This window comes from Crinia signifera, chromosome 11, assembly GCF_055691185.1.
Source record: "Crinia signifera chromosome 11, ASM5569118v1, whole genome shotgun sequence".
Classification (NCBI taxonomy): Eukaryota; Metazoa; Chordata; class Amphibia; order Anura; family Myobatrachidae; genus Crinia; species Crinia signifera.
The window spans coordinates 26,868,821-26,895,157 of record NC_139227.1 but is presented as its reverse complement, the minus strand read 5'-3'; the positions used below and the strand labels follow the sequence as shown (position 1 = coordinate 26,895,157).

Below are 26,337 nucleotides of genomic sequence, written 5' to 3'. Positions count from 1 at the left end.
CTGGTGATGAGCGGTGACTAATTTCCTCCAAACAAGATGCCTAGCATTCACACCAAAGAGTTCAGTCTTTGTCTCATCAGAACAGAGAATTTTGTTTCTCGTGGTCTGAAAGTCCTTTATGTGCATTTTGGCAAACTCCAGGAGGGCTGCCATGTGCTCTTTACTAAAGAGGTTTCCGTCTGGCCACTCTACCATACAGGACTAATTGGTGTATTGCTGCAGATATGGTTGTTTTTCTGAAAGGTTCTACTCTCTCCACAGAGGAATGCTGTAGCTCTGACAGAGTGACCATCAGGTTCTTGGTCACCTCCCTGACTAGGGGCCTTCTCCAGTGATCACTCAGTTTAGACAGCCAGGCCGCTCTAGGAAGAGTCCTGATGGTTCCAAACTTCTTCTGTTTACGGAAGATGGAGGCCACTGTGCTTATTGGGACCTTTAAAGCAGCAGATATTTTTCTGTACCCTTCCCCAGATTTTTTCCTCAAGACAATCCAGTCTCAAGGGTCTACAGACAATTCCTTTGACTTCATGCTTGGTTTGTGCTCTGACTTGCACTGTCTAGTGTGGGACCTTATATAGACAGATGTGTACCTTTCTAATATTTATATTGCCTCTGGGCAACTTGGACGAACTTACCCCACTGGACACATAGGAGAAATTAAAAGTAGGTAAATACTGTATGACTTTCAACTACACTGCAATTAAGACCAAGGGGCAGATTTATTAAGCTTGGAGAAGAGATAAACTGGAGATAAATCGGACAAAACTTTGCAGAACCGCAACCTCTGGTGGTAATCTGCAGAGGGGCCGCCCAGTACAGGACAGGATGCCCCATTCGGCGGGTTCCTCCAAATGATGTGCCTACAAAAAAATTGTGGGCACATAGCAATAGCCACATCCCGCCCCCACAATGTCACATCACCATCCCCCATTGAAGTTTAAGTGTTCAGGCACACGGCTTGGAACACGTGCGCAGTTTTCCGAAGATTGTGATCTGCTATTTTCGGAACAATTGTTTATGGGTGTGAATCAGGCCCTTAGAGCAGAGAAATGCAGAAACCATTGATACATTTACCGTATCCAGCTTTAGCACACTGGTTCGGTTTCTTATGTTCATTTTAAAGAACCTTAGAGTTTTACGCAGTGCGATGTTATAGAGGTTGTTCACTTTCTTTGTAGCTCACTTTCCAAGAAGGAGAAGATGAGCTTACACTTCTATTGTGCGTGCACTGAACATTACTGTACTATAAGTCCGTCCGGCAGGTAGTAATCTTGGCCATTGAGTAATCTAATGTTCTACATTGCTTTGGGTCAATAGATCTCCTACAGTTTAGCAGGCATCGAAATTACAGCTTGGTCTACAAGTTCTTAATCCTTAGTTACTGGCAGTGGCAGCTCCAGATGTGCAGCACAGTCCAAAATTCACATAGGGGAGCCATACCAACTGCAAGGGAGTCCTAGCTGGTAATGTTTGGGTGCATTTGGTTTGGATCACTTATCTGAATTTTGGACTGGGCTGCAGCTCCACCTCTGGAGCCGCCACTGGTTACTGGCTCCAACTACTGGAGCAAATATACAAACAGACACACAACAACTGTGTCAACTAGAGCCAGTGCCCTCAGTTGGAGTAGAATAATTGCTGCTATCACCATGGTTTCTTTACTGGAACGAATTCCTGGATGCTGTGTTAAGCTGCACGGTTTTACCTTAATAGGTGTGACACTCAAGATTGCTTACTTAGGATCAGGACAGGTGTGTTGCAGGTATAGAGTAGGATATTTAGAAATAGGGAAACCATTTTTTTTTAAAATAATTGTTAACATTCTACTAAAGGTAATAGTATGTACTAAATTTTTTTACATTGAGCTTTGCTGCCCTTTTTATAAAGTTTTACACACATTAGCAAATAATAATCCCTTTCCCTGTCCCTGTAACCAGTTTTTGTTAACTCATTTATCTTGCATGTGAATCAGCCTTGACCACAGTGGAGGTAGGTGTCCACTCACTCTGTCCATGAAAAGCGTTTTCCCCCTATGATAAGACTTAAAGATGTATCTTTAACACTGTCAACCAAAGGCAAATCCCAGGATCATTTTGCTCAGGTCTATAATCCCTCACCCCCTTCTCCAAGCCTAATGGATGAATGGTAGCCAAACCAGGGCAGCAGTCTTCCTACTGCCACAACCAGAGCTCTTAATACTTTCCAGTAGGGCTGTGTTGCCTTTATCCTCTAATACCCCTTTTACACCAGAGCCTCGACTCGGGTTATTGCCGCTCCACTCCGGGCAGGGGCTTGTTGTAAAAGGGGTAAAAAAAAAAAAGAACCCAAGTCCTGTTCCCCAGGTGTCCGTCTTGGTAAATGTTCAAGGTCGGACATGGGGCTTCCCTGGAGTCAGCGGCTGTGTAAATGGGTAACCCGGATCATCAGGTTGGGCAGGGGCCATGTATGGGCTCCGCTGCTGTCTGCAATACTTTGCAGACAGCACTGGAGGCTGGGAGGAGGTATGCAGCATCCATTCACCTCCTGGACCACAGTGTGTCGGTTGGCGTCCATGGGGTCCAGGGCTGGATCCACAGTGAACCAAAAGAGAAGGTGGACTGTGCAGAACTGCTGTCCCGTGTCCATTAATGGATAGTAATATCTTTGATTCACTCCAAGTCCCACCAAAATGTATCTTCTACCTTTCAACTATGTTAAAGTATATTCCAGTAAGGTCAAGACTTTATATGTCAAAAAGTATATTTAATTAATTTTACATAAGTTTTAGGCATATTATATAATAAAACAGTACTCAGTCCATAGTTTAACCCAGTCACAGATAACATGGTGAGTAAATGGTTCAACAGAGCAGTTGGTTGTGGTCCTTTATTATGCTTAATTGGTTCAGTTTGAAGACCATGAAGGTTCTTCTCATGTGCAGAAACACCCTGCATTTAAAACTGTGTTGGAAGTACTAAAAATAAAGTAATAGCCACTACGAATTAGCAGTAGCCAGGGCTGTTTCTAGAGGCAGACAAGCCTTGCAGCTGCATGGGGCACCACGCCTGCCACCACATGACTGAACAACTTGTCTGCCACTGCTATAGCCACCGGGGCACCAGCTCCACATGACGCACTCAAGCTTCAGGTCAGCATGGGGAAGGGAGGTGCTCACCTGCTTTTTATTATTCTCTGCTGCCAGGAGCTCTCCTCCACCAGTCCCAGCAGGAGGGCATCGCCTGACAGCCGCAAACCTCGACTAGCTTGTTTGTTTGTTTTTTATTGGCGGGCATGCAGTGCGCCAGTAACCCCCTGGGTAATGAAATCCCCCTTAGGTCATGAGCATGTAATAACCCCATGGCAACCAGCAGGAAATCCCCCATGGCAATGAGCATGTAACCACCCCATGGCAACAAGCAGGAAACTGCCATGTAGGTAAGTGGCACTTACATAATGTGATATAATGTAAAATGACCATTATGGTGTGGGCATAGTTTGTAATGGGTATTACGCTGTGGGCATAATGTGTAATGGGCATCATGGTGTGGGGCATAATGTGTAATTGGCATTATGGTGTGGTGTATAATGTGTAATGGGCATCACGGTGTGGGGCATAATGTGTAATGGGCATTACGGTGTGGGATATAATGTGCAATCGGCATCACAGTGTGCGATGCAATGTGTAATGGGCATTACAGTGTGGGCACAATGTGTAATGGGTATCACGTTGTGAGTCGTATTGTGTAATTGGCATCACAGTGTTGGGCATAATGTGTAACTGGCATCACATGTGGGGTGTATTGTGTAATTGGCATTACATGTGGAACATACTGTGTAATGGGCATTACACTGTGGGGCATAAGGTGTAATGGACATTACGCTGTGGGGCATGTGTAATGGACATTAAGGCTGTGGGGCATAATGTGTAATGGGCATTATGGTGTCGGGCATAATGTGTAATGGGCATCACGTGTGGCATAATGTGTAATGGGCATCATGGTGTGCGGCATAATGTGTAATTGGCATTACGGATAAACAGTGTATATTGATTTAAGTAGCCCATAAAAACGGGTTCTGCTCAGGTGCAGTACCAATAAAGATACTGCACATGCGCCGAACCCAGGACCATGAATATGCTTCTATGAACTGCTGATGAAGCAGCCCATAGAGGCTGGGGTCAGCGCATGTGCAGCACCAAAGAAATTATTGCACATGCCCTGTGTCAAGCGACCACTAAGGGGGTCAGGACTGGCAGTGGGGACCAGCAGGCAGCGGCGGGGACCAGCAGGCACCGGTGGTGGGACCAGCAGTGTCAGCAGCAGAGGGTGGGGCAGCATTGCAGCAGCCCCCCTTCTCCACAGTAGTCTTGAGTGTTCTTGAGAACTTTAGGACAATGACAATGCTTTCGATGTAACACATCTGACCAACCTTATTCCATTGGCGCCTAGGACACCTCCTCATTAACAGGAGGCTTATGTCAAGAACTTAGAGTTATTTTTCAAGCACCCTGGACAATGTTTCTCAGAAACGTTACCCAACAATGGGCATGCTCGGTGCAAATGTCATTGCCACACCTACAGCTGAAAATAGTCTTGTGAAACCACCTGGGCATACAGTATTAGGCAGTTTCTAAAATGTTGCCATTCCCCTTTATCAAATTTTGTTTTTCTGATCTTGCCTGTGATCTTTATATGTTTGAACTCCTGTTACTAACAAACACTGGAATCACAACCTACGCTTGTTGGATGACCACTATCTGTTGCTGGTATTCTCTGCACAACATCAAACCATTAATCTCTAGCTGTCTCACTGACCTCTCTCTACTGTACAGTCCTAGGTATACAGATACCTTATGTATATTAATATGCAATTAGTGTACTTTATATTTTGACATTCCAGTATCTTGCCTCGTTAGCAGTGTCATCGTATATATTATGCCCAACTGCTCATCTACATATCAGTCACACAGACAGAAAATTAATTAAACTTTCAAAACATATATATGTGTGTGTGTGTGTGTGTGTGTGTGTGTGTGTGTGTGAATGTGTGTATGTGTGTTTTTATATGTGTGTGTGTGTGTGTGTGTGTGTTTATATGTGGTCTTCCTTATCATGAATTTATATTATAGGAGCTACAAGGAAAAAGATCAGCAAGACCAAAAAAAAAAAACTACTGCAATTTCCTTAATTTGCTACTGTGATTGGGCCCCACAATAAAATTATCTTATTAGACAGAAGGATCCAGAAGTATAAGACCTGAAATCTGCTTCAGTTCATCTTACACACTGTAGACAAACACAGTCAGCAAGAACAATAACCATAAAGCGGAAAGTGTATGCATGCTTGCACATATATGTCAGTGTTTTTCGGTGCTGTGAATTGACCACAATATACAGTAGATAGATTCAAATTTTGAAAAAATCATACCAGTAGAATCTTAGTCTAGCAAAATAACTCTTTGATGTCTAGATTCTAATTTACCCTCCAACTGAGTTCTAAGCATGGCACGAAAATGTCCAGGTCTGTCTGTCACAAGCCCTCATTCATCATTCATTATTATTTTTTAAATTATTTTGAAGAACTCTAGGTAAAGAGCAGACTTTTCTCTGCTATATACTGTATGCATGTTGTTAAACTGGGTGAAATATTATATTTGAAATATATTTTGTATGCATACAATGACGGAACATTGTACAGATTATTCACATGGTAGAGACAAATCTGGGGTCCTTATTACAAATAAATATTACATGCAGTTATGGATGACTAGTCATGTTTTATTATAGTCTGTTTGGTTTAGTACAATATACTTAAATATATTCTATTTTTTAAAATGTAAAATACCAAGACTTTTAAATAATTCATTTTTTTTTCAAAATTGTTGTCAACTTTAAAATGTTTTTTAATAAACAAAATACTTAACAAAAATCCTTAAGCTTTGCTCTGCAGTTTTTGTGAGATGGTTCTCTCTTGGCATTTCATTTTAATATTTATGTCCCTGACTTAAGCAGAATATAAATGAAAGACCAGGATTTTTCATATTGCATGGAGTCTATACAATATAATGTGTGAACCAATGACTTAAGGGCATAGGGTAATCTGTACGAAGAGCAAGGTTTTGATGGTTTGTGGAATAAATCTTATTTTACACCAAGATATTAATGCTTATTCTGTGAGCTGCAGACATCCACAAAAAACATCTACTGATTTCCAATGCAGGTTACTTACAATGATTGAATAATGCAAGCCTTTTTATTTTGTCAATTAGGAAACATTATATATCCACCAAACTGTCTCCTGATCCGAAGAAAAATAAAGTTTTTTTAGTTACTTGTCTCTGTATTAACTAGTATACTACAGCGCATGCTGATCAATCATTAAACACTGAGGATATCTTAAAATCATAAACATGTTACCATTTCTAATTTTTATGCAGGTTATGAAAATGTGTTTTAAACCTGTGTTCTATAATGATTAGAGTAAATTTTTTATTAAAATAAAAATGACAGTAATATTGTATTTTTTGAGAATGTTACAAAAACAGCTGGCACATTTTTTTTATTTTATTTTTTTAAGTTAATAAACAGTGTAAAAAGCAAAAAAGATTTAATCTAATTTCCCTAACTTTTTTTTTTTAAATCTCTTAGTATATTTAGTACTGCTGTGTTCTTGAACAGCTTATGTGAACCATATACTCTATGTTAAAAAAAAAAAAAGTACAAGAAGGGGCGTTGTAGATGTCTACTTGTATTAAAAAGCCTTATTTTTTTTTACAGGCTGAAGCAACATCATCTGAATGTAGAAAGACACCGTGTGGAGCACTGCAGGGGTTCGGTGAAACCTATTAGTTGGGGAAAAAAAACCTGAAGATTGCAGCTGCTTATCAAATCATTTTCTGATATGAGTCTTCATCAGTATCTCAGCCTAAATTTGTAAAAGACAATAAGATGTGGAAAATCCCATTTCTAGCAATGCCAAACCACAGGCAGACAAATATGTTCTCTCTGAAATATTCAGCAATAGGGGGTTTCAGGGTGCAGTATAAAGGCATCACAGAATAACTAAAAGAGTATTTATCTATTCTAACAAAAGCTTTTCAGAATAAAGTGAACAATCTCAAAATGGGAACCAATTTTGTTTTCTTAAATTACGTTCACATCAATTTTCTATAATATAATCAAACAGAAAAAAAGCCATTATTAACCTTACATAGATTTAGGTGTCAGAATCTCTAGAGGTAAAAAATATAAAACATATTCTAATATTTATATATATATATATATATATATATATATATATATATATATATATATATATATATATATATTATAAAACCTATTCTATTATTTATTTTTATATATATATATATACAAACACAAAAAAAATGGACGTTACCATAAATAGATATTTATGGTTGTTGTACTGGTCAACTATATTGGACGAAGATATCTTTTAAAATCCTTTTAAAAAACCGTAAAATACGAAATAAGTTAAAGACAGGTGTAAAATATAGAAATGCGCGGTTCAAATGTAAAACTGTTAATCTTAAATTTCTACAAACCTAAGTGTCAGAGCAAGCGTGTTTGGTGCATCAAGCAGAACAAGAGAAGAATGAGGAGGTGTTTGTGAGGACGGAGGGGGTCCTAGACACTTGGGTTGTTTTTTTTTTTTGAATCCTTCTGAATATATTTCACAATTCATCAGTTTTGTCTTCCCTGCCACGAGTGAGGACAATCATAGCAGACACCCATTAGATTTTTCATGCAGTTTTTTTTTTCTTGTCATGACATGTTGGCAGTTGGATGGCAATTCTGAAATCTTACCAAATGAGAAAAATGTCAAAAACAGAACTGACAGCTCGCGGTTGCCATGGAAATAGGCGATATTGAAAAAATATATATATTACATATATATGATTCAGGTAATTCAAAAGGAATCAAGTTGGTTGTTTCAGCACTATCTAATACTGGCGATAAAATGAATTTTGATATTCAGATTTTGTTTCCCTCAGTCCGCCGTCCGCCGGCATATCTATCGCTTCGGCAATTATAAGAAAATACAAATAAAAATAAATAAATATATATATATATATATATATATACAGTACACACACACACACACACTAAAAAATTCGAAACATATACTGGATCATAAATATCACATAGTCCTTTTACTAGAAGACAGGCCTGTAAAGCATTGATGGTGAATTAATCCACAAATCAGACAGAGCCTGCGTTTGTATTCCGTAAGATAACCCGTCTCTTCTGTTATATCTGATTACCCATGTATACTAGCCTTTTGCAAGCTCGAAAACACCGAAAAAACTATCATTTGAAATGCATCAGTTTTATATTTGCAATATGTTTGGTCTACACTTATGCTAATTAACTGCAGATATGTGCTCCAATGTCTTCCACTATGATATTTTAAGACAAAAAAATATATATGTAGTATCATTTTTAAAGCAATATATTAAATTATTGATATTCTATCATTTTAAATCAATGTATTAGACACATTTCCATACTGTATTTTCTGTTTTATTTATGATGGCTCCTTATCAATGGCCAAATTAGGTTTAAAGTTAATCCTTTAGAAAGTAACAGGTAGCTGGGGAAAATTACAAGATTCATATTTAATACCCCCTAGACAGTATTTAATGCAGCGGAGAACAAATTAACAAGGGAAGGCAGCTTTGAAGAAAATACACCTAAATATTACACAGGTTTTTCATCTTGTTTGCAGGATAGGCTGCAACGCCACCTACTGGGTTATGGGAGGTACTGTATGATTTAAAATGGTCTGTTACCAGATGCAGTTAGTTGGATGAATAAAAAACATATTTAAAAAATAAAGGTGTTTATTTAGAAGAAAAAATTGTACCTTAAAAAGAGAGAGAATCCACAAATGTGTTATATTAAAAAACAACACTATTATTACTAATTAACATGCATTTTTAATTTTATGTAGGACTTAGATAACATTAAATGGCAGAATGATTATTAATATACTAAAATAATATAACCACAAAAATGTATACATGTGTGTGTGTGTTTGCTTCTTTGTGTGTTATTTAATTATTTAATAAACAAAGCCGTAATAACGGAAAAACGCAACTGTATAATAATAATAACAACAATCTTTATTGTAATAATACATTACATCAATAGTTAAAACACATAAAACAAAAGTACAAAAGTAGTTCAGGGTACCGCTTTCTGTTTTTTAGGCCAAATTACGTATACTAGTTTGGGGTGGAGATTAGTCATAGCCGTTCTTTCTTGGCCACCATTCAAATAAATTTAAATAAATTTAATAATCAAAATTAGCTTAAAATATTTCAAAATAAAATCAGCTAACAAGTTTCTGCCAAACCTAAGTCTCCGTGTCTTTATTTCTTGAGTAGAGTATAAGAATGAAGGTGTCAATGTTAACATGCTTAGAGGTCACACATCTGCTCTTACAATGTTTAAAAAAAATGGATGTCATCGCTGCTTCGGTTGTATTGCCTTTCGCTCTATGACAGTAGGCCATACGTTTCATCATCCCTACACCGGAAAACATGATACTGTTAATGATTTACTGACTTATTCATCGAAATTCGTAGTGTACATATTGATATGCCCATATTATGTGTGGAAAAACAGAGCCCCAATTTAAAGAACGAGCTCTGCTATCTAAAGTGCTTTACAGACAGGGGAGAGTGAATAACCAGTGGCTCGCCATTTTGTACAAGAAGAACACAATCTGGCAAGCCTCGGAAGCAAAATAATAGATCATATACTGTTCCTTTACATAACAGGGGCGCGAATTGAGGAAGAAATCTCTTCCAGCTAGAAAGTAGATGGATTTTTGTATTAAACTCAATAGCACCAAGAGGGCTTATCGAGTCTCTGGGATTCCAAAGCTTTCTGTAAATTTTGTACTATAGTAAATAGCGGAGAGTTACTTGTGTTCAAAGAAATAATGAATTAATCATAAAATATTGTTAGCAAGCCTTTCCTGTACAGGTAACATATAGTCCACACTTCTTTTAAAGTATTTTTATGCGTAACACATGCTATTTTTATATGTAACACTTATGCAGTATGTTAAAGTATGTCTTGTTGTCATGACAACGGGGAAGCTTGCCCGGCGGGACCTCAAGCACTGACTGATTGGGAGTGGGTGACCGGAGGATGCTGGAAGGTATCGTATGCGGGCGAATCCGAGACTTCGGGTGCCGCCTGTTCTGTTCATTGTATGTTGGGAGTATTCCCTGGGAAGCAGTTACCTGGTACACTATACAATAATGGAGTGGCAGACGTCTAGAACTATATATATATATATATATATATATATATATATATATATATATATATATATATGGGCATGGGCGTAATTAGATGTTCACTTGCCCCAAAGCAAAAGTTGGTAAGGGTCTCTATTTATCAGCCAATACTGTTAATTTTAGAGAGCACATCTAACTTACAGAGGAAAGATGGGACCCCAAAAGCTCTGTGCCCCATAGCAGCTGCAGCCCCTGCACCCCTATGGTAGTTATGCCCTTGTATACGGGTATAGATGATGCGGCACTCAGGAGTCTGTTTCAATAGTTTGTATTGGAAAAAAACAATGTACATGTCGGATCTTGACAGACTCCTGAGTGCCGCATCGTCTATACCCACATGGTAACCCTCTTGAAGGCACCAGAGCAACTACACTAAGTCTACAGAGTCCCAAATCGATTTGCTTTTATATATATATATATATATATATATATATATATATATATATATATATGACAGTAGAAGAAGTGGCACTCAAAGTTTAGATGTTGTTATCCATCAACAAAAGTGCAGATATAAATATATATATATATATATATACACATATACACACACACACACACACACACACACACACACACACACACAGGTTTGTACCTCTCCCGACTGGGTAGAGCTAATTCGGAGTACTTCTAGCACACTGTGGCTCTGTGCCTTTTTCCGCATGGTGTATAAGAATATTAATAGGCTAATGGCAACAGGGGCCTCATTTCCTTGTCCAAATATTGTTATTACACTATTAAGTCCTTTAAGTGTTTTTCTCATTTTACCTTTATATACATCATCTGAGTTAGGAGTTTAAAAAAAAAATCTTCATTTCTACTGTCTGTCAGCCTCAGAAAGGTGAATAAGTAAGGAGGCAACGAGCAAGAGTAAACTCAAACAATGAATGAAACACTTATGTATATTATCATATAGGGGAATGTACATATAAGTAACCTTAATAGTGACTCCTATAACCATTATCACACATGTAAGGTAATGCTCATGTAAAGTAAAGGAAAAACAGACATATCTGCTGTGTACGGTTCTTAGCATCTTCACTACATTACATTGATACGATAGAACATAAAGATATGTACGATAGAACATAATATATATGAGTATTAAATACAAAACAGTGTTCAAATGATTGCATTGTAATTATTGGTCTGTGTAGTATCGAATGTTGCAACACACGACAGCTTTGAAAATATGAAATAATACAGCAAGTCCCCCTAACAGATGACAGCTCGTTCCCTTTAAATCCTGATGCCATCGCCGCTTGTTCTGAAATATTCCAGATTATATTTAGAAATTGTCATTTAAAAGCAGAACGATTCGCAGCACCCAAAGTGTAACATTTGGGGATTATCACACATCATTTATGAATAGGTAATAATATAATTGAACACGCCTTTGTATCATAGATTACGTCTGTGTACCTCACATCATTTCAGCATTCTAATCCGATTTATATTACGTTCAATGAAAAATAGAACAATTTTAGTGTCATTTGCACCAGTGACACATCCCATGGTTGTATAAGATGCGTCTTTTTGTGCGCTCCGATAATATAACAATTGAGTGTCTTTGATGGAATAACGAATACAAGTGGTTCTATAATAATAAGCATCGGGTCTGCAAAACGTCACATATCGCGTTAGTAAATACGGCGCACAGCTGTTATCAGATGACTGAATCTATTATTTTGAGACTATTGTTGCTTTACCCAAATATTTTTTGCCTATGAAACATCTGAACGCGCAAAATCACCACTGTATTCCAAGTACATGTGTAAATCAAAGCGTCCAACAATAGATTCAGTATAAAATGTCTACACAATACTTGTAAACTGTTTATTAGGTTGTGTCTATATATAGGAGTTTGAACCTGTGTTCGGCCAATCTGTACTCAGCTCATATATATATAGTATTCACCATGTCGAGGCAGAACGGGGAGGCAGCTATTGTGAGAAGCCTTTTATCCAGGAGCCAGACCACACAAGCTTGCTCATTCAGAATCCCCTACACATCATCTTTCTCTAGTTGTTAAAGGACTCTCAGCTTGGGCGGTCTGCTGATATCTTAGTGGAAATGGTTACCATTTCTGCTGGTGCTTCATATAATGGGAGCATTGCGGAAGGGTAGACACACACACACAGGGGATGAGGAATGTCACGGAGATTGTCTCTCCTGTGTAGGAGCACACCTGAGGACAGGTAGAGTGACACAGTGACCACACTTACAGAGGACAGTGGGATGAAACCCCTCTCAGGAGAGAGCTGGCCGCCACGGGCTGCTCTAAGTCTTGAAGATCCATTTGATTGATATTCACAAAGGAAATAAAATGCTTGATTACGTGTTCTGTTTATCGTCAGGAGTCACAATTTAACATTTCCGTCAAAAATGTATGCATGTATCAATATACGTGTGTGTGTGATGTATATATATATATATATATATATATATATATATATATATATACACTAAATGTATACCTAAAAGTATACAAGAATATACACACAAAAATGTATACATTCATGTATATGTATATATATATATATATATATATACATACAGTATATATATATATATATATATATATATATATATATATATATATATATATATATATAAAAGTAAGCCCGTTCGAAGCAAATGCTTCAAAAGCTAGTCTGCTACCTTGCGATTGCCTCTGTGTTTGTGCATGCGTGAGAGAGAAAGAGATGTAATTTCACTTGCTGCCAACAGATGGCAGTGTATCGGAGACAAACAGACACTAGACATATATATAGATGATCAGTGGCGTATTTATAATGGATGCAATGTGTGCATTGCACACTGGCCCCTGAGTCCCACAGGAGCCCACACTGCACCCATTTTTTAATACTTACCCTCCGGAGTCCAACGATGAATGCAGCAGCACTGCTAGAAAAGTGAAAAAATTACCTCCGTGCCCAGACTCTACTGCGCTGTGCAGTGCGGCACTGTTCCCGGCAGAGAGGATGGGGCTTGAACGGAGGAGGCTGCACACAGGCCTCCTCTTCTCACACACACGCACATATACACATATACACACACACATGCTGAGCATTTTCTTTGAACACATTAAATACAATGTCATTCAGTACAGTGATGTGTAGAGTATTCACTGCACAGGTACAATGGATTAGCCTGACTAATATTTAGCATTGTTGTTACACAGTTTTATTGCTAGGTCTGTATCTCATTGCAGAAGATTATTCACCTGCCCAGAATCTAGCTGCCAGATATCCATGCCCTCACCCCAACAGAGGATGCCAACTGCCAGCATTGTCAGCTGCCTGAGTCCTCATTATGACCCTGCCTAAGCAAAAAAGACCCGATTCTGGCCTTTGAACCTGAGCCTGCTCATAGGGGGAAAAGGGGCAGGGTTGACCATCTGAGGTGTGTGCATCCCTAGCTTTATATTACTGTGCTGCTATGTAGAGGAAACAGGCAACCCAGACGGTGCACACACACACACAGAGCATATGAAATACAGAAGCTGTGATTTATATGACATTATCCCGGGAGAGGCTTATGCACCAAACTCATGCATGTCAGACTGTACTGCCAGCAATGGTATATTAACTGCAGCAGCAGCACAGACATACAGTATAGGAGATCAGCCAAACTGCTCTAACTGTACAAATACACAGCAACAGAATATTCTGATTTGTACCCAGTAATTTAGCAATAATCAGGCAACGTGCTTGTATATAAGTATAATAATAATAATAAGGACAATATTAAGCATATAATTATACTGTAGATCCTGACACACAGATGTATGGAACCATTTCTACATCTGTCGACAAGTTTACATCATTACACAACGTGACGGATTGTCAGCTAGGTAATTAAAGCCATTGTTTTCTGAATTATATCAGGCATGTATTCATCGCAGGCAAAGTTGTTTTCTCACATCCTATTTGTTTGGCAGCTTCTGACAATTAAATTAAAATGTTTGATAGTGATGATTATTTAATTTCATTTTGATATTAAAAAAAATCCTGATACTTAAGAAATATTAGAATGTTAATTTGGTCCTTGTGTGATCATGTATAGTGTATATGCTGTGATATGATATCTGAGGTCTTCTGGGCCATGAAAGCTTGCATTGTATATTTATTTTCTTAACTATTAAAGTTTTAAATCCTTTGATGTTTTTTTTTTTTTTTTAAACACGCTTTATTGGCTAAGAAAGCAGAACATTCCATGTTGGTAATTGAAACACTTTAAGAATAACATTTGCGAACATGTGCCATTACTGATTCATAAACTTTTTCTTGGCCTAAATTTTAAACAGTGGATTACTGTTGTCATCTACATAAACCATTGGTTGAGGATAATATCCTAATATTTCACACACAATCAGCAAAAAAAATAATATTAATTAAAATGTAAAGGTTAAATAACATAAGAAAAATACAAAATAATATATAAACTGAAACACTCAAATTAGAGATTAGAAGCGCAGATGCCTCTGACAATATTTGTTGTGTGCTATGTAGTATTATGTTATGTTTTTTAAGTGTTGCTTTATAATTGAACAAGTGTGACAGTACCGTCTGATGTCCCAGCTGTTTCCATACATAAGCCGTATTCCCAGTAACAGCTTTTGTTACACATTTTTGTGGCCTGGCTTCCGCAGGCCTACGATCAGCTTTTTCATCGTTTTATGTCACTTCCATATTGAAAATAAACTAATTTAGATAGCTCCCTTTCACAGTACATCTGGCGCTGACATTGCCTGCAAGTGTTACAGGGATTTGGGATTGGAGATTCAATACCTGACATCCATATGCATTTTATCGCTCTCCTTTTTTTTTTTTTTTACTATTATTAAATTAAAATATTACTATGCACTTTTTTGGGGATTTTTCCCCAGTTTTTTTTACAATGTACATTTTAAAAACAAAATGCATGATGCAGATCTTGAATTTTTGGCACGGTATAATTCTGCCGGAGTTTGCAGGTAATCTAGTGCCTGCCATATAATCTTATGAAGACGTTCTTTTTTAAGTGTTCGAAGGATGCGGACTTTCGCTCCAATATCATTCCTTTCCGCTGTCTTATACTGGCGAAGAAGCAGGACTTTGAAAGCTCTAGGCATATATACGTGAAGTTGTGACCTATGATATCTTTTATAGGGAGCCAGGTGCGCTTAATGATGCCGCATACATTTGTCTATGTCTGCAATAAAAACTGACGGATGTAACACACGTCAAACTTGACAAAAGAAAAAGATTAGGAAGGTCAGATTCAAAATTAAAATACGATGGACACATGGTTACAATCTCTAGTTTGTACGGTGGACACATGGTTACAATTCAAGCTTGTACAGTGTACACCCGGTTACAATTCTAGCTTGTACGGTGGACATCCGGTTACAATTCAAGCTTGCACGGTGGACACACGGTTTTAGCTTGCACGGTGGAAACACGGTTACATTTCTAGCTTGTACGGTGGACACATGGTTACAATTCTAGCTTGTATGGTGTACACCCGGTTACAATTCTAGCTTGTACGGTGGACATCCGGTTACAATTCAAGCTTGCACGGTGGACACACGGTTCTAGCTTGCACGGTGGACACACGGTTACATTTCTAGCTTGTACAGTGGACACATGGTTACAATTCTAGCTTGTAGGGTGGACACTCGGTTACAATTCTAGCTTCTACGGTGGACACACGGTTACAATTCTAGCTTGTACGGTGGACACACCATTACAATTCTAGCTTGCACGGTGGACACACAGTTACAATTCTAGCTTGTGCGATGGACACACAGCTGCAATAATGGCAGACACATGGTTACAATTCTAGCTTGTATGGCGGACAAGTGGCTACAATTCTGCCTTGTATGGCAGAACCGCGGTTACAATTCTAGATTGTATGACAGACACATGGTTATAATACTAGCTTCTATGGCAAACACACGGTTACAACTCTAGCTTGTATGGTGGGAACATTGGAGTAGATAGTATTAACCCCCCCCCCCCCCTTAGTGCTTGTTAAATAACGGGTCCCGCTTCTCCTGCATAACGAGGAGAAGTGGGCACCTGTTGATACCAGATGTATTAACCTTGCAAGCCCATCGTTAACGGCTCTCCTTATTGGTGGCCCCAGCAGCCCTGCGCATGTGCACTAACGCTTTCCCCCTGACTGGCTCTAATGGGCATATATATATATATATATATATATATTTATTACACTCATGACAGGTTATGTGCATACAACATATAACCATATTTGTGACAATGGCCCAGATGTCCTAAACTTCAAATATGATAGAGTGGAGAGCGATAAACAACCATCCAAACAGCTCCTGACTGTTATGTCCCAGGCTGTGTTGTAAAAATGACAGTTAGGAGCTGGTTGGCTAGTAGTTTATCACGCTGAACTTTATCACATTTTTAAGTACATTTGGTCCAATGAGAGTAGACGGTCGCTGGTTATTGGTTGGACATCAGGAAAGTGCAGCCCCTTTCCTTTCTGAATTGCATCATTGCAATGTAGCCATATATCTGACATGGTAAACCAAAAACACCGGGACCGCCGTCAGCAATTAGCATTGTATTGGTCCAATTCACCGCAGTTTCCTAAAAAAAACCTCTAATTTACCAATATGATTGCACATAGTTAAAACATTACAGAATCCTTTATCGATACATTGCTATCCCAGGCCTTAAACACATTGACGGATTAAATAAAGCTAGATTATTAAAAAAAAAAAAAAGTGATCACAGAAGAATTTTATATGACTTTCAGAGAGATTTAATATCACATAGTACATTTTATATTTGTAGAGGTTAAGCTATATGTGGGTTGCAATGTTTTAAGTAAGCCCTTTCAGGATTGACAAATGAATATTAATGGCTGGTTTTCTATTATTCTCAGACAGCTGATGGTTCAACATTAGTTAGGGTATTAATGGTTCCTTATCAGTGCCCTAAAGACTCTATATTCAAGAAGGGTATAACGATGGCTTCACTGCATATCATTATGACCGCTGCAAGCAATAATATCATGTCTTTCTTATTTTTATTTACCACACAAATGCGATCTCCTAGTACGGATTCACAGCCGTTTTTGTTTAGATTGCAAGCTTTTGTTCACAAGGCCAGATTTTTTTTTCTGCCTCGTTATTTTTGCTTGTGTAAGCTTCAATAAAGGTTCGCTTGAGCCTTCTGTTGTAAAGCGATGTGCCGGAGTTTTATCAATAGAGAATACTATTAACAGTAAGAGCAATAGTCGCTGTGTTACTGAAAGGTCTCTGAGAATAACTGTTTTGATGACCAGCAGAAGATGAAACTGAGGGCAGGACTCTTACTGTATGTACGTTGTCTGTACAATAAGCACAACAGGCCAGGAAAGGTTAAGTAGGGTAAAATAATCCTGAAGGACGAACCAAATCCATGACATACTTTTTACTCATAATATGAATGAACGCAGTTTCCTGATATTTGCCCTGGCGGACTAACAGAGTTGTCTTTCATAAAGACACATGTCATTATACTCAGTGACTATTTATACAATCATCACTGGAACCCAGACAAAGGAAGCAGAGGACATACAGTATCTGTCATCACACAAGACTAAATACTTGACACATAGTATACTTAATTCTTGGCCCTAGGAGTGACTCTTGTTTTTTTTTTTGTTAGACCCCCAAACCCCCAAAAGACTGAGCACCTCTCCCACATTCTGCCCACTTCCTAGTGCAGTGGGCAGAGTGGGGAGCTAATCTGCAGTCTGGTAGGGGGTTGGGGCCTAATAGAGCAATTCTGTGCTAATTGCATCATTTTAACCCCACCTCTATGCGCATTTGCACCAATCCCAGCATTTCCCTGAACAAGGGCGGGGCCTTATGATGTAATTAGCCTGGCCCTGGCCCCGCCCCCATCACCTTCCACCTGCTTCTCCTCTCCAGGAATCTCCCAGGGAGGAAAGCGTTGAGTTAGGTAAGTATGTATTCTTCCATCTAAAGCCAAAATATAAATAATGATATGTTATCTATCATTTATTTCATAAAACTGATAAGTTTAAAGACAACGTAATGCAGTTTTGCCAGGGTGAAGGACCGGAATTGGATTGTAAGCTTATTTGGTCGGTGGAACTGGGGGGTCTAATTCAGTACGGATCGGAAGGGGACGAAAATAATTATTCCAAATAAAATGGAAATAAAAGTCCGTTCTGACTGACGTTCATTACCGAAGAGGAGTAATCATTTGATTACCCACTCACCAAGCAGCGAATGTATGCTTAGCGTGCAGACCACGAATCAGGCCCTGTGTGCGGAAAAAATAATGTGCGTATAAAAAAAGCTGCGTAAAGTATGAATCTCTCTATAACAAACTGTCCAATTCTATCAAATAAACCCATTGCAAAACGTGTAACAAATCTACGTTTTTCCCTATAGGACTACCTGCATACATTGCATGCATGCTATAAATGCCCGTGTCCCGCTCTGCATTCAGACAGAAGCTGCACTTCCTGCCTTAGCAATTAGAATTCTATGAAGAACCAGCTCTCAATAAAAAAAGCAAAGAGAATAAAAGTTGCTTAAGTTTCAAACCACAAGGTGCCCCTTTCAGGATTTTCGTTACAAAGTGAAAAACACGAAGGAGGGCCCCAATTGTGCTCTAACAATGCACCTTCTCCTATAATGAGAGCAAGCAGACATTTTTCCCTTTAGAACCCAGTATTTCATACATCAGAATCAGTAAAAAGCACAGCTTCGTTCCAGCAGTATCTGATAAGGAGAAGTTGCACAATTTGTTTCCTCAATGCTTCCGTGAATAACAAAGATAACAGGTTTAAAAATCACTAACAACACATAATTCTGATAGCAGGCCATGAGACCTCCTCTGAACAGAACATACAGCCGGATATATAGACATGCATTTATATCAAATATTACATTGCTGGAACGGGATGCGGTCATTCGTCAGACTGCATTTAGGTCTACAGTCATTAGGTCGACCCCACTAGGTCGACTGGCAGGAAGGTCGACCTGACTTAAGGTCGACATGGGCCAAGGTCGACATGACTTAAGGTCGAATTTGCATAAAGGTCGACATGAGGAAGGTCGACTGGTCATAAGGTCGACATGGGTTTTTCACTGTTTTTTGAGCCGACATGTGCCGACAGGCGGTATTTCATGCCCTACCATCCACTAGGGCGTGGTGGGAGAATAAAATAGTGTGCTGAGCGCAGCGAGGCACCGTGCCCGAAGCATTGCGAGCGAGCGATGCGAGGGTCCGATTCTCATTGCCAACTGTGTCCATGTCGACTGTGTCGACATTCGGATAAAAAAACAGTGAAAAACCCATGTCGACCTTATGACCAGTCGACCTTCCTCATGTCGACCTTTATGCAAATTCGACCTTAAGTCATGTCGACCTTGGCCCATGTCGACCTTAAGTCAGGTCGACCTTCCTGCCAGTCGACCTAGTGGGGTCGACCTAATGACTGTAGACCTAAATGCAGTCTGACGAATGATCCCATTCCGCTGGAACTACATTTATTTAAGAGCAGAAAGGACGAAATAACCCTACGCTAAAAAATGCTAAAATATGTACCAGGCCCTCGCTCTCCTTTCCCCTGATATCTGGTTCTTTGAAACAAACAATTAAATATAAATGGAGTCTCCGGGATTTAAATATACTGTCAAAGGTTTTTTTTTTTTTTTTCATCCTAATTCTATAAAATGACCCTTCAGACGGAAAGGTCGTCTGGGCAGGGCACGAGATATCTTTTGTGGCTGTCTGCTATAATATACATCACTGGTGACAATCCATTTATCTAGCTGCATATCTGCCTCAGACTGCACTGTGCAGAAGGCCTGCCAATTTCGTCTCTATAAATAAAGTACAATTATTTTGAATGACTATAAGCACGGTACGGGAGGCAAGGTGGCGGATGGGAGGGGGGGGAAGGGTTGTATGGTATGACAAATATTTTCCTGCACTTATAAAATAGTTGGGCGCAGTAAGTGGGGGTTAAAACGTGATATCTTTTACGAGCGTAATTAATATTTCTCCCCATATTTTTTATGATACTCATTAGACTGCTAACATATGTGGAAGCATGACTAATTTGTAGCATGCAAGCTCCTAGGGGGGGGGGACATGCAGCCAGCAGTTCACAAAGTGGAAATCATGAAAGATTTGTGCTGATATTTTGAGAGGAATCCAAAAAAACTCATATTTTTAGTAACCCATATGGCGGTGTGAGTTTTTCTGGAGAACAAGAATCCAAGCGTGTTTACGAGAGAAAGGAAGAGTCATTAAAGTCCTGTAAAAAGGGTAATCATGGTAATAATGACATCCATCTGTAAAAAAACACGTATGTGCCATTATATATATAGATATATATAGATATATATATATATCTATATATATCTATATACAATATATATATTTCCAAAGTGTCCTGAAGAAGAGAGTACCGATTAAACTGGTTAAACCCTTGAAACGTTGACCTTACCCCTGGTCGTGTTTTCTATATCTGTCAGACATCCACATGTGTTTTTTTCTCTCTCTCCCCCCCCCCCCCCCCCCATTTTATAGCATAATGTCCAGGTGGCTAAAGGGTTAAACTCCCCTGCAACATATTCCTGTGGCAATCCAATTGCAGCCAAGCAGCAGCTGTTTGGCCAATATTTTATGTTACGTAACACAAAGGCAATATGAGCTCTCTCGCCTCCACGGCGAATCGCATGGTGGCAAATCCTGACATTCTATTTCCCCCCTGTTTTTACAGTATGAAAAAAAAAATGAGTGAGCAAATAAAAGTAGCAGGGGTAAACAGTAGCACACGGGTCATCTTCATGCGCGACGGCGGCCAAACGGTGCAGAGGAAAAAAAATAACACATGCGATGAAAAATGGTCTCTGAGAAACAACATAAACTCTCTTAAACATTTCAGCAACATTAAGTGTGTATTCTCGGCAGTACTGTGCTGAACGCCGCATCTGCTCATCAAACACCTCCGGGCTCGGCTATGTAATAGGAACAAATTGGCAATGACTGCCCAAGCAAGTAACACAGGCCTACTGATTTGTAGATTGATAGTGATGCCTAATGATCCCCTTGGGCAGATCAATAGCACCAATCCTCATTGCTGCCTTTCTTCTTTATTGGAAACGCACAGTGAGGAGAGAACAGTATCACATCACTTCAGGTAACCGGAGTGAAAATCAGGTAATGCTGCCATGTAACAACAACTTCACAGTTCCCATCTCCGGGCTTAGCAGAGTTGTGTCTATGGGTGCTAAGTCAAATATTGCACCACACATGAAACAAATATATATATATATATATATATATATATATATATATAATCTTTCCAGATGGTTTCCAAAATAACATTTAGTGGGCTAAGCTTGAAAAGTGATTAAATGGAGAGTGATAAAGTACCAGCCAATCACATCCTATCTGTCATGTCACTGACCAGGTTTGAAGAATGACAGGAAGGAGCTGATTGGCTGTTGGCTAATCACTCTCAATTTTATCAATGCTTAGTACAGCTCGCCCAACGTGAGGTAATCCGTCAAATAAACAGTCACAGGAAACTGTTACATCGTCCGAGTGGATGTGTGATGTCATGTCATTCTTATTCATTGCGATCTAGACATTTTTTGAGGAAATTTCATTGAATATCCGCAAAAAATCTAATTGTACTGAGCTGGACTAAGGATTTGCTGCTATCTACCGTTTTGTACAGGGGGTAAACCCACAGCACCACTACAAGATGTGTATAGTACAGTATATTATTATTTACCACAGCTATGAAGCAAGTCTGCCATTTTGCCTAAGATTTATATTATAAAATAATACTATCACCTATACCGCTCCAAATAATGTATTAGGCCCTGTCCTAACTATATAATTGTAATTGCTGCAGCCCCACAAGTTTCCTACACTGTCCGTCAATGACTTGACACCTAATGATCAGAACTACGTCGTGAAAATTTCAAATGCGATCTGGCAAAAAAAAACGGTAATGAAATAATTTTAGATGATTTTGAAATATTTAAATTTGATAATAAGAAAATACGTTTTTTGTTTATTTCAGACAAAATTGCTAATCGTCTGGATAAACGAGACGAGTATTATATATATTTATAAGCAATGCTGAGGGGAGGATACAGTACTTCAATAAAAGACATAAAAACAGAACAAATATAAGTTCATACAAAGCAGACAGTGAAGGTAGAGGCTGAGACGGAACAGAATTATCACAATAATCATGCAGCTAAATTCTGCTGCTCCTAATATCAGTCAGCCGCAGAGAGACAAGAAGAGCTATGACAGCCCCACGCTTTGTGCCCCCCTCCCAAACTCCACTCACTCCACTTATACACAGAAGTCATCAGGTTTTAATCATTACATCATTATGTCATTTCAATACTAATCTCTGGTCTCACACCTTCACTACTTTGACATGCAAATGAGATAGAAAAAAAAACACCCACACATTAATATTGGAAAGTCATAGCAATCCTGTCAGAGAATCATGCCCTTCAGCCCCATAATATCCCCCCCCCCCCCCCCCCTTTTCTACCACATTTCCCTTTTCAACACGCAGGGCTGGTGATCACAAGAAACAAGAGCGATCTGTTCAAGATCAGACGCTAAGACGAGGGGGTGGGGAGATGCATACAAAACATACACGTGTCAACAACGCAGACAGCCGGCCTATTTGCATATTTACATGAGTGCCACCCCCGTATGACTTAAGCACGGAAGTTAGGTGCTTTCCCCACCTATCAATCTCCAGTCCTCTGAGGAAGCCACAATTAGACAATAAAGTAAATGGAAGGGATAAAAACGCAGAGAGAGACGATAGGAGCTGAAAAGCAACCTTACCACAGATGGCTTGCTTTCTGCTCTTCTTAAAAAGAAATTCCCCCCCGGTTTCTTTAGATTTTTTGAGACCCGTCCTTCAGGGTTTTTAGTTTTTTAGCTTCTCTCCTCCTCCTCCTCCTCGTTCCGTGTTGTGGCTGGGTTTATAAAAAAAAAAAAAAAAAGATATAAATAAATAAGAGACAACTCTATGTTACTGTAAGTGAGCAGTCAAGACATGGGAAACGTACAGCTCCGGGGGGAGGTGGTGGTGAGGCGGGGAGGGTCACAGCCTAACGGCGGTTATAATGTGGTATAAAGTGGGTAAGTGATATAAATAAATATATAAATATGTAAAACGAACAATATGCAAAATGTCGGCTTGCGCTATAAAATCTTTCTGCATATATACACGCATACATACAAACATATATATATATATATATATATATATAATTATAATATATATGCATATATATATACATATATATAAATAATTATAATATATATGTAAATAATAATTATTTATACATATATATACTGTATATATATATATATATATATATACATACCGCACAGACACACACACGCACATATATCATATATATATATATATATATATATATGACACGTTAGGAGTTAAACAGAGGCGGATATTTATGCTAATGTACCAGGAATGGAGCTTCCAGAGGAACTCTTGTTAACCAAGGGTTACAGAGATGCCAAAAATAAAAATTCTTTCCTTTATGTGAAACAGAACTCTTGGCTCACATTTGTGGATAAATTATTTACTTTTTTTCCGCCTTTTTCTCTTTGTGTCGGAAATACGTGTTTTGTATTCATGTCTTGTCGCTTTTGGAAAACCAGGTAATTTTAATAATCTGACCACAGAGAACGAATTGCGGGATCCCACCCTCTACGGAAAAATCCTGATCTGTAGGGTTTTTTTTTTCTTCTTCCTTCGTTTGTTTCTTTTTAAATCATCCGACAGGAAGAAGAAAAATGAAAATATGCTCAGCTATAAATACTAATGTTACATTTAATGCACATGATAATAGGAAAAAATAATCTTTGAAGGGAAAGGTCCACAAGGCCAGAAAGAAAGGTTGTTTTCTCCCTTTTTATTTAATAGAGGTCACCTAGACTGGATAGCATAACTTAAATGAAAAGCTTCTTCAGTGCAGTTCTAACACGTGCCGCGAAGGGTCAGCCAGTGTCTTGCATGTCCTCATCAAAAATACATAACCAGACAGCCTAATAGTATTTCACCGCATTCATTTTTGGGCAGGAACATGGGGGATGGTGTGCAGAGACAGCAGAGAAATGAATTATATGCATTCTCAATAAAAATCAGGATTTCGCTCATGTCTGCCTAGCTGCTTTTGAGGAAGGGCAATGAATCTTATTACTGGAATAATGCACAACATATATATATATATATATATATATATATATATATATATATATATATAGATAGATAGATAGATAGATAGATAGATAGATAGATAGATAGATAGATAGATAGATAGATGGAGATATTAAAGACATAAACATTCAATTTCTGAGGCTGTAACTAATTAACTGAAATCACAGACTATGATGATTTTTCCTACAGTACAATAATAAAAACAAAAATCAACAATAATAAAAAATGCTGTGTTCTCCGAATTGACACAAAACAACAACAATAAACACATAATTATGGTGTATGTGTGCACAATTGTTCAAATGTATCCCAATTTACTTAGTCTAAAGCCTGACGTAGTTGCTGCAAAGAAGTACTTACATGTTATTGCATAATTTTATATATATATATATATATATATATATACCGTATACACACACACACACACATATACACAGTATATGTATAGCCTATATACTGTATATATATATATATATATATATATATATATATATATATACTGTATATATAAAAACAACACACAGTATATTGACCCTACATATACATATATATATATATATATATATATATATATAAATATATACATACACACACACATCAAGTATATGTATATAGAATCTATCCATCTATCTATCTATCTATCTATCTATCTATCTATCTATCTATATATATATATATATATGTATACACACACACACACACACACATTATTTGTGTATATTTATCTATTTGCATGAATATATATATATACTGGATATGGCTATTGATCTTTAATAAATCGATGTTGATAAGACCTTGGTGAGTGCCCATTTCCTTCCATGATATATATACATATACATATATATATATATATATATATATATATATATATATATATATAAACCAAATTTACCGCAGATGATTTTTAGGGCAGGATACAAGAGCTAAGGCCTGCCCACAATACAAGGAGGACAGGTAAATGGGCCGCGGCAATGGGAAGCGTCTGAAGGACGGAGAAAGCCCACAGAAACGGTACAGCAGGGAAGGAGTTAATGTTACCAATTTGTGTCAAGCAGAAACTAGGAAATATGACAGGGGACATACAGAAAATAATAAGTCAGATGAGAGAATGCATAAACCCTCCTCTTAAATCTAGCCTGGAGATAAGTGACCCTGCTGAGGGGAGACGGAGATGCAGAGGTGACCTAATGCTAACTAGGCTGTTAGGAATAATAAGGTGAGCACACATGGAACTGTGACATTACAGCACGGGGAAATATTCCTCTTTGTGTTTGCACAACCTCATCTTGAAATGGGGATGGACAACACCGGGGGAAGAGAATAGACCCTCTTGAACCAGGAATCTTATTATTCATGATGAAATAGGAGTTACATTAAAATCAAGAGTGTGCGTCGTCGTAATATTTGCAGGCGGGAGCGGGCATTTACATATTTATACGGTTACTCCTATAGAATCTTGTCAGAACCGTGCGTTGTTTTAAACCCGCGTCGTATGTAGTATATGTACACGCGATGATCTTTTTCATTGTGTAATATTTATGATTTTATAAATATTAAAGTCATATAACAGCACTCTTTGTCATTGTATGAGACGCAGTTAAGGATTGTATTATTAGGTGCCAGCTTACATCTCTTCATGTGATCAGTATTATATCCAATTGAAAAAGAAGTATTAGGTCAGCTGCAACATAAAAAAGCGGACAGCAAAACACATTTAAATCCTATGCAAATAAAGATGTCAGCGTGGGA

General features: G+C 38.3%; 1 protein-coding gene across 1 annotated transcript in view; it reads right to left on the bottom strand.

The window, feature by feature from the left end:
* The window catches only part of ZFHX3 (zinc finger homeobox 3), a 692,957-nt gene that overhangs the window by 612,509 nt on the left and 54,111 nt on the right, over window positions 1-26,337 (bottom strand). Inside the window, exon 2 of the mRNA XM_083165485.1 lies at window positions 23,187-23,320. The gene's annotated coding sequence lies outside the window, so the exon portion shown is untranslated. The remainder of the gene's footprint in view (window positions 1-23,186; window positions 23,321-26,337) is intronic.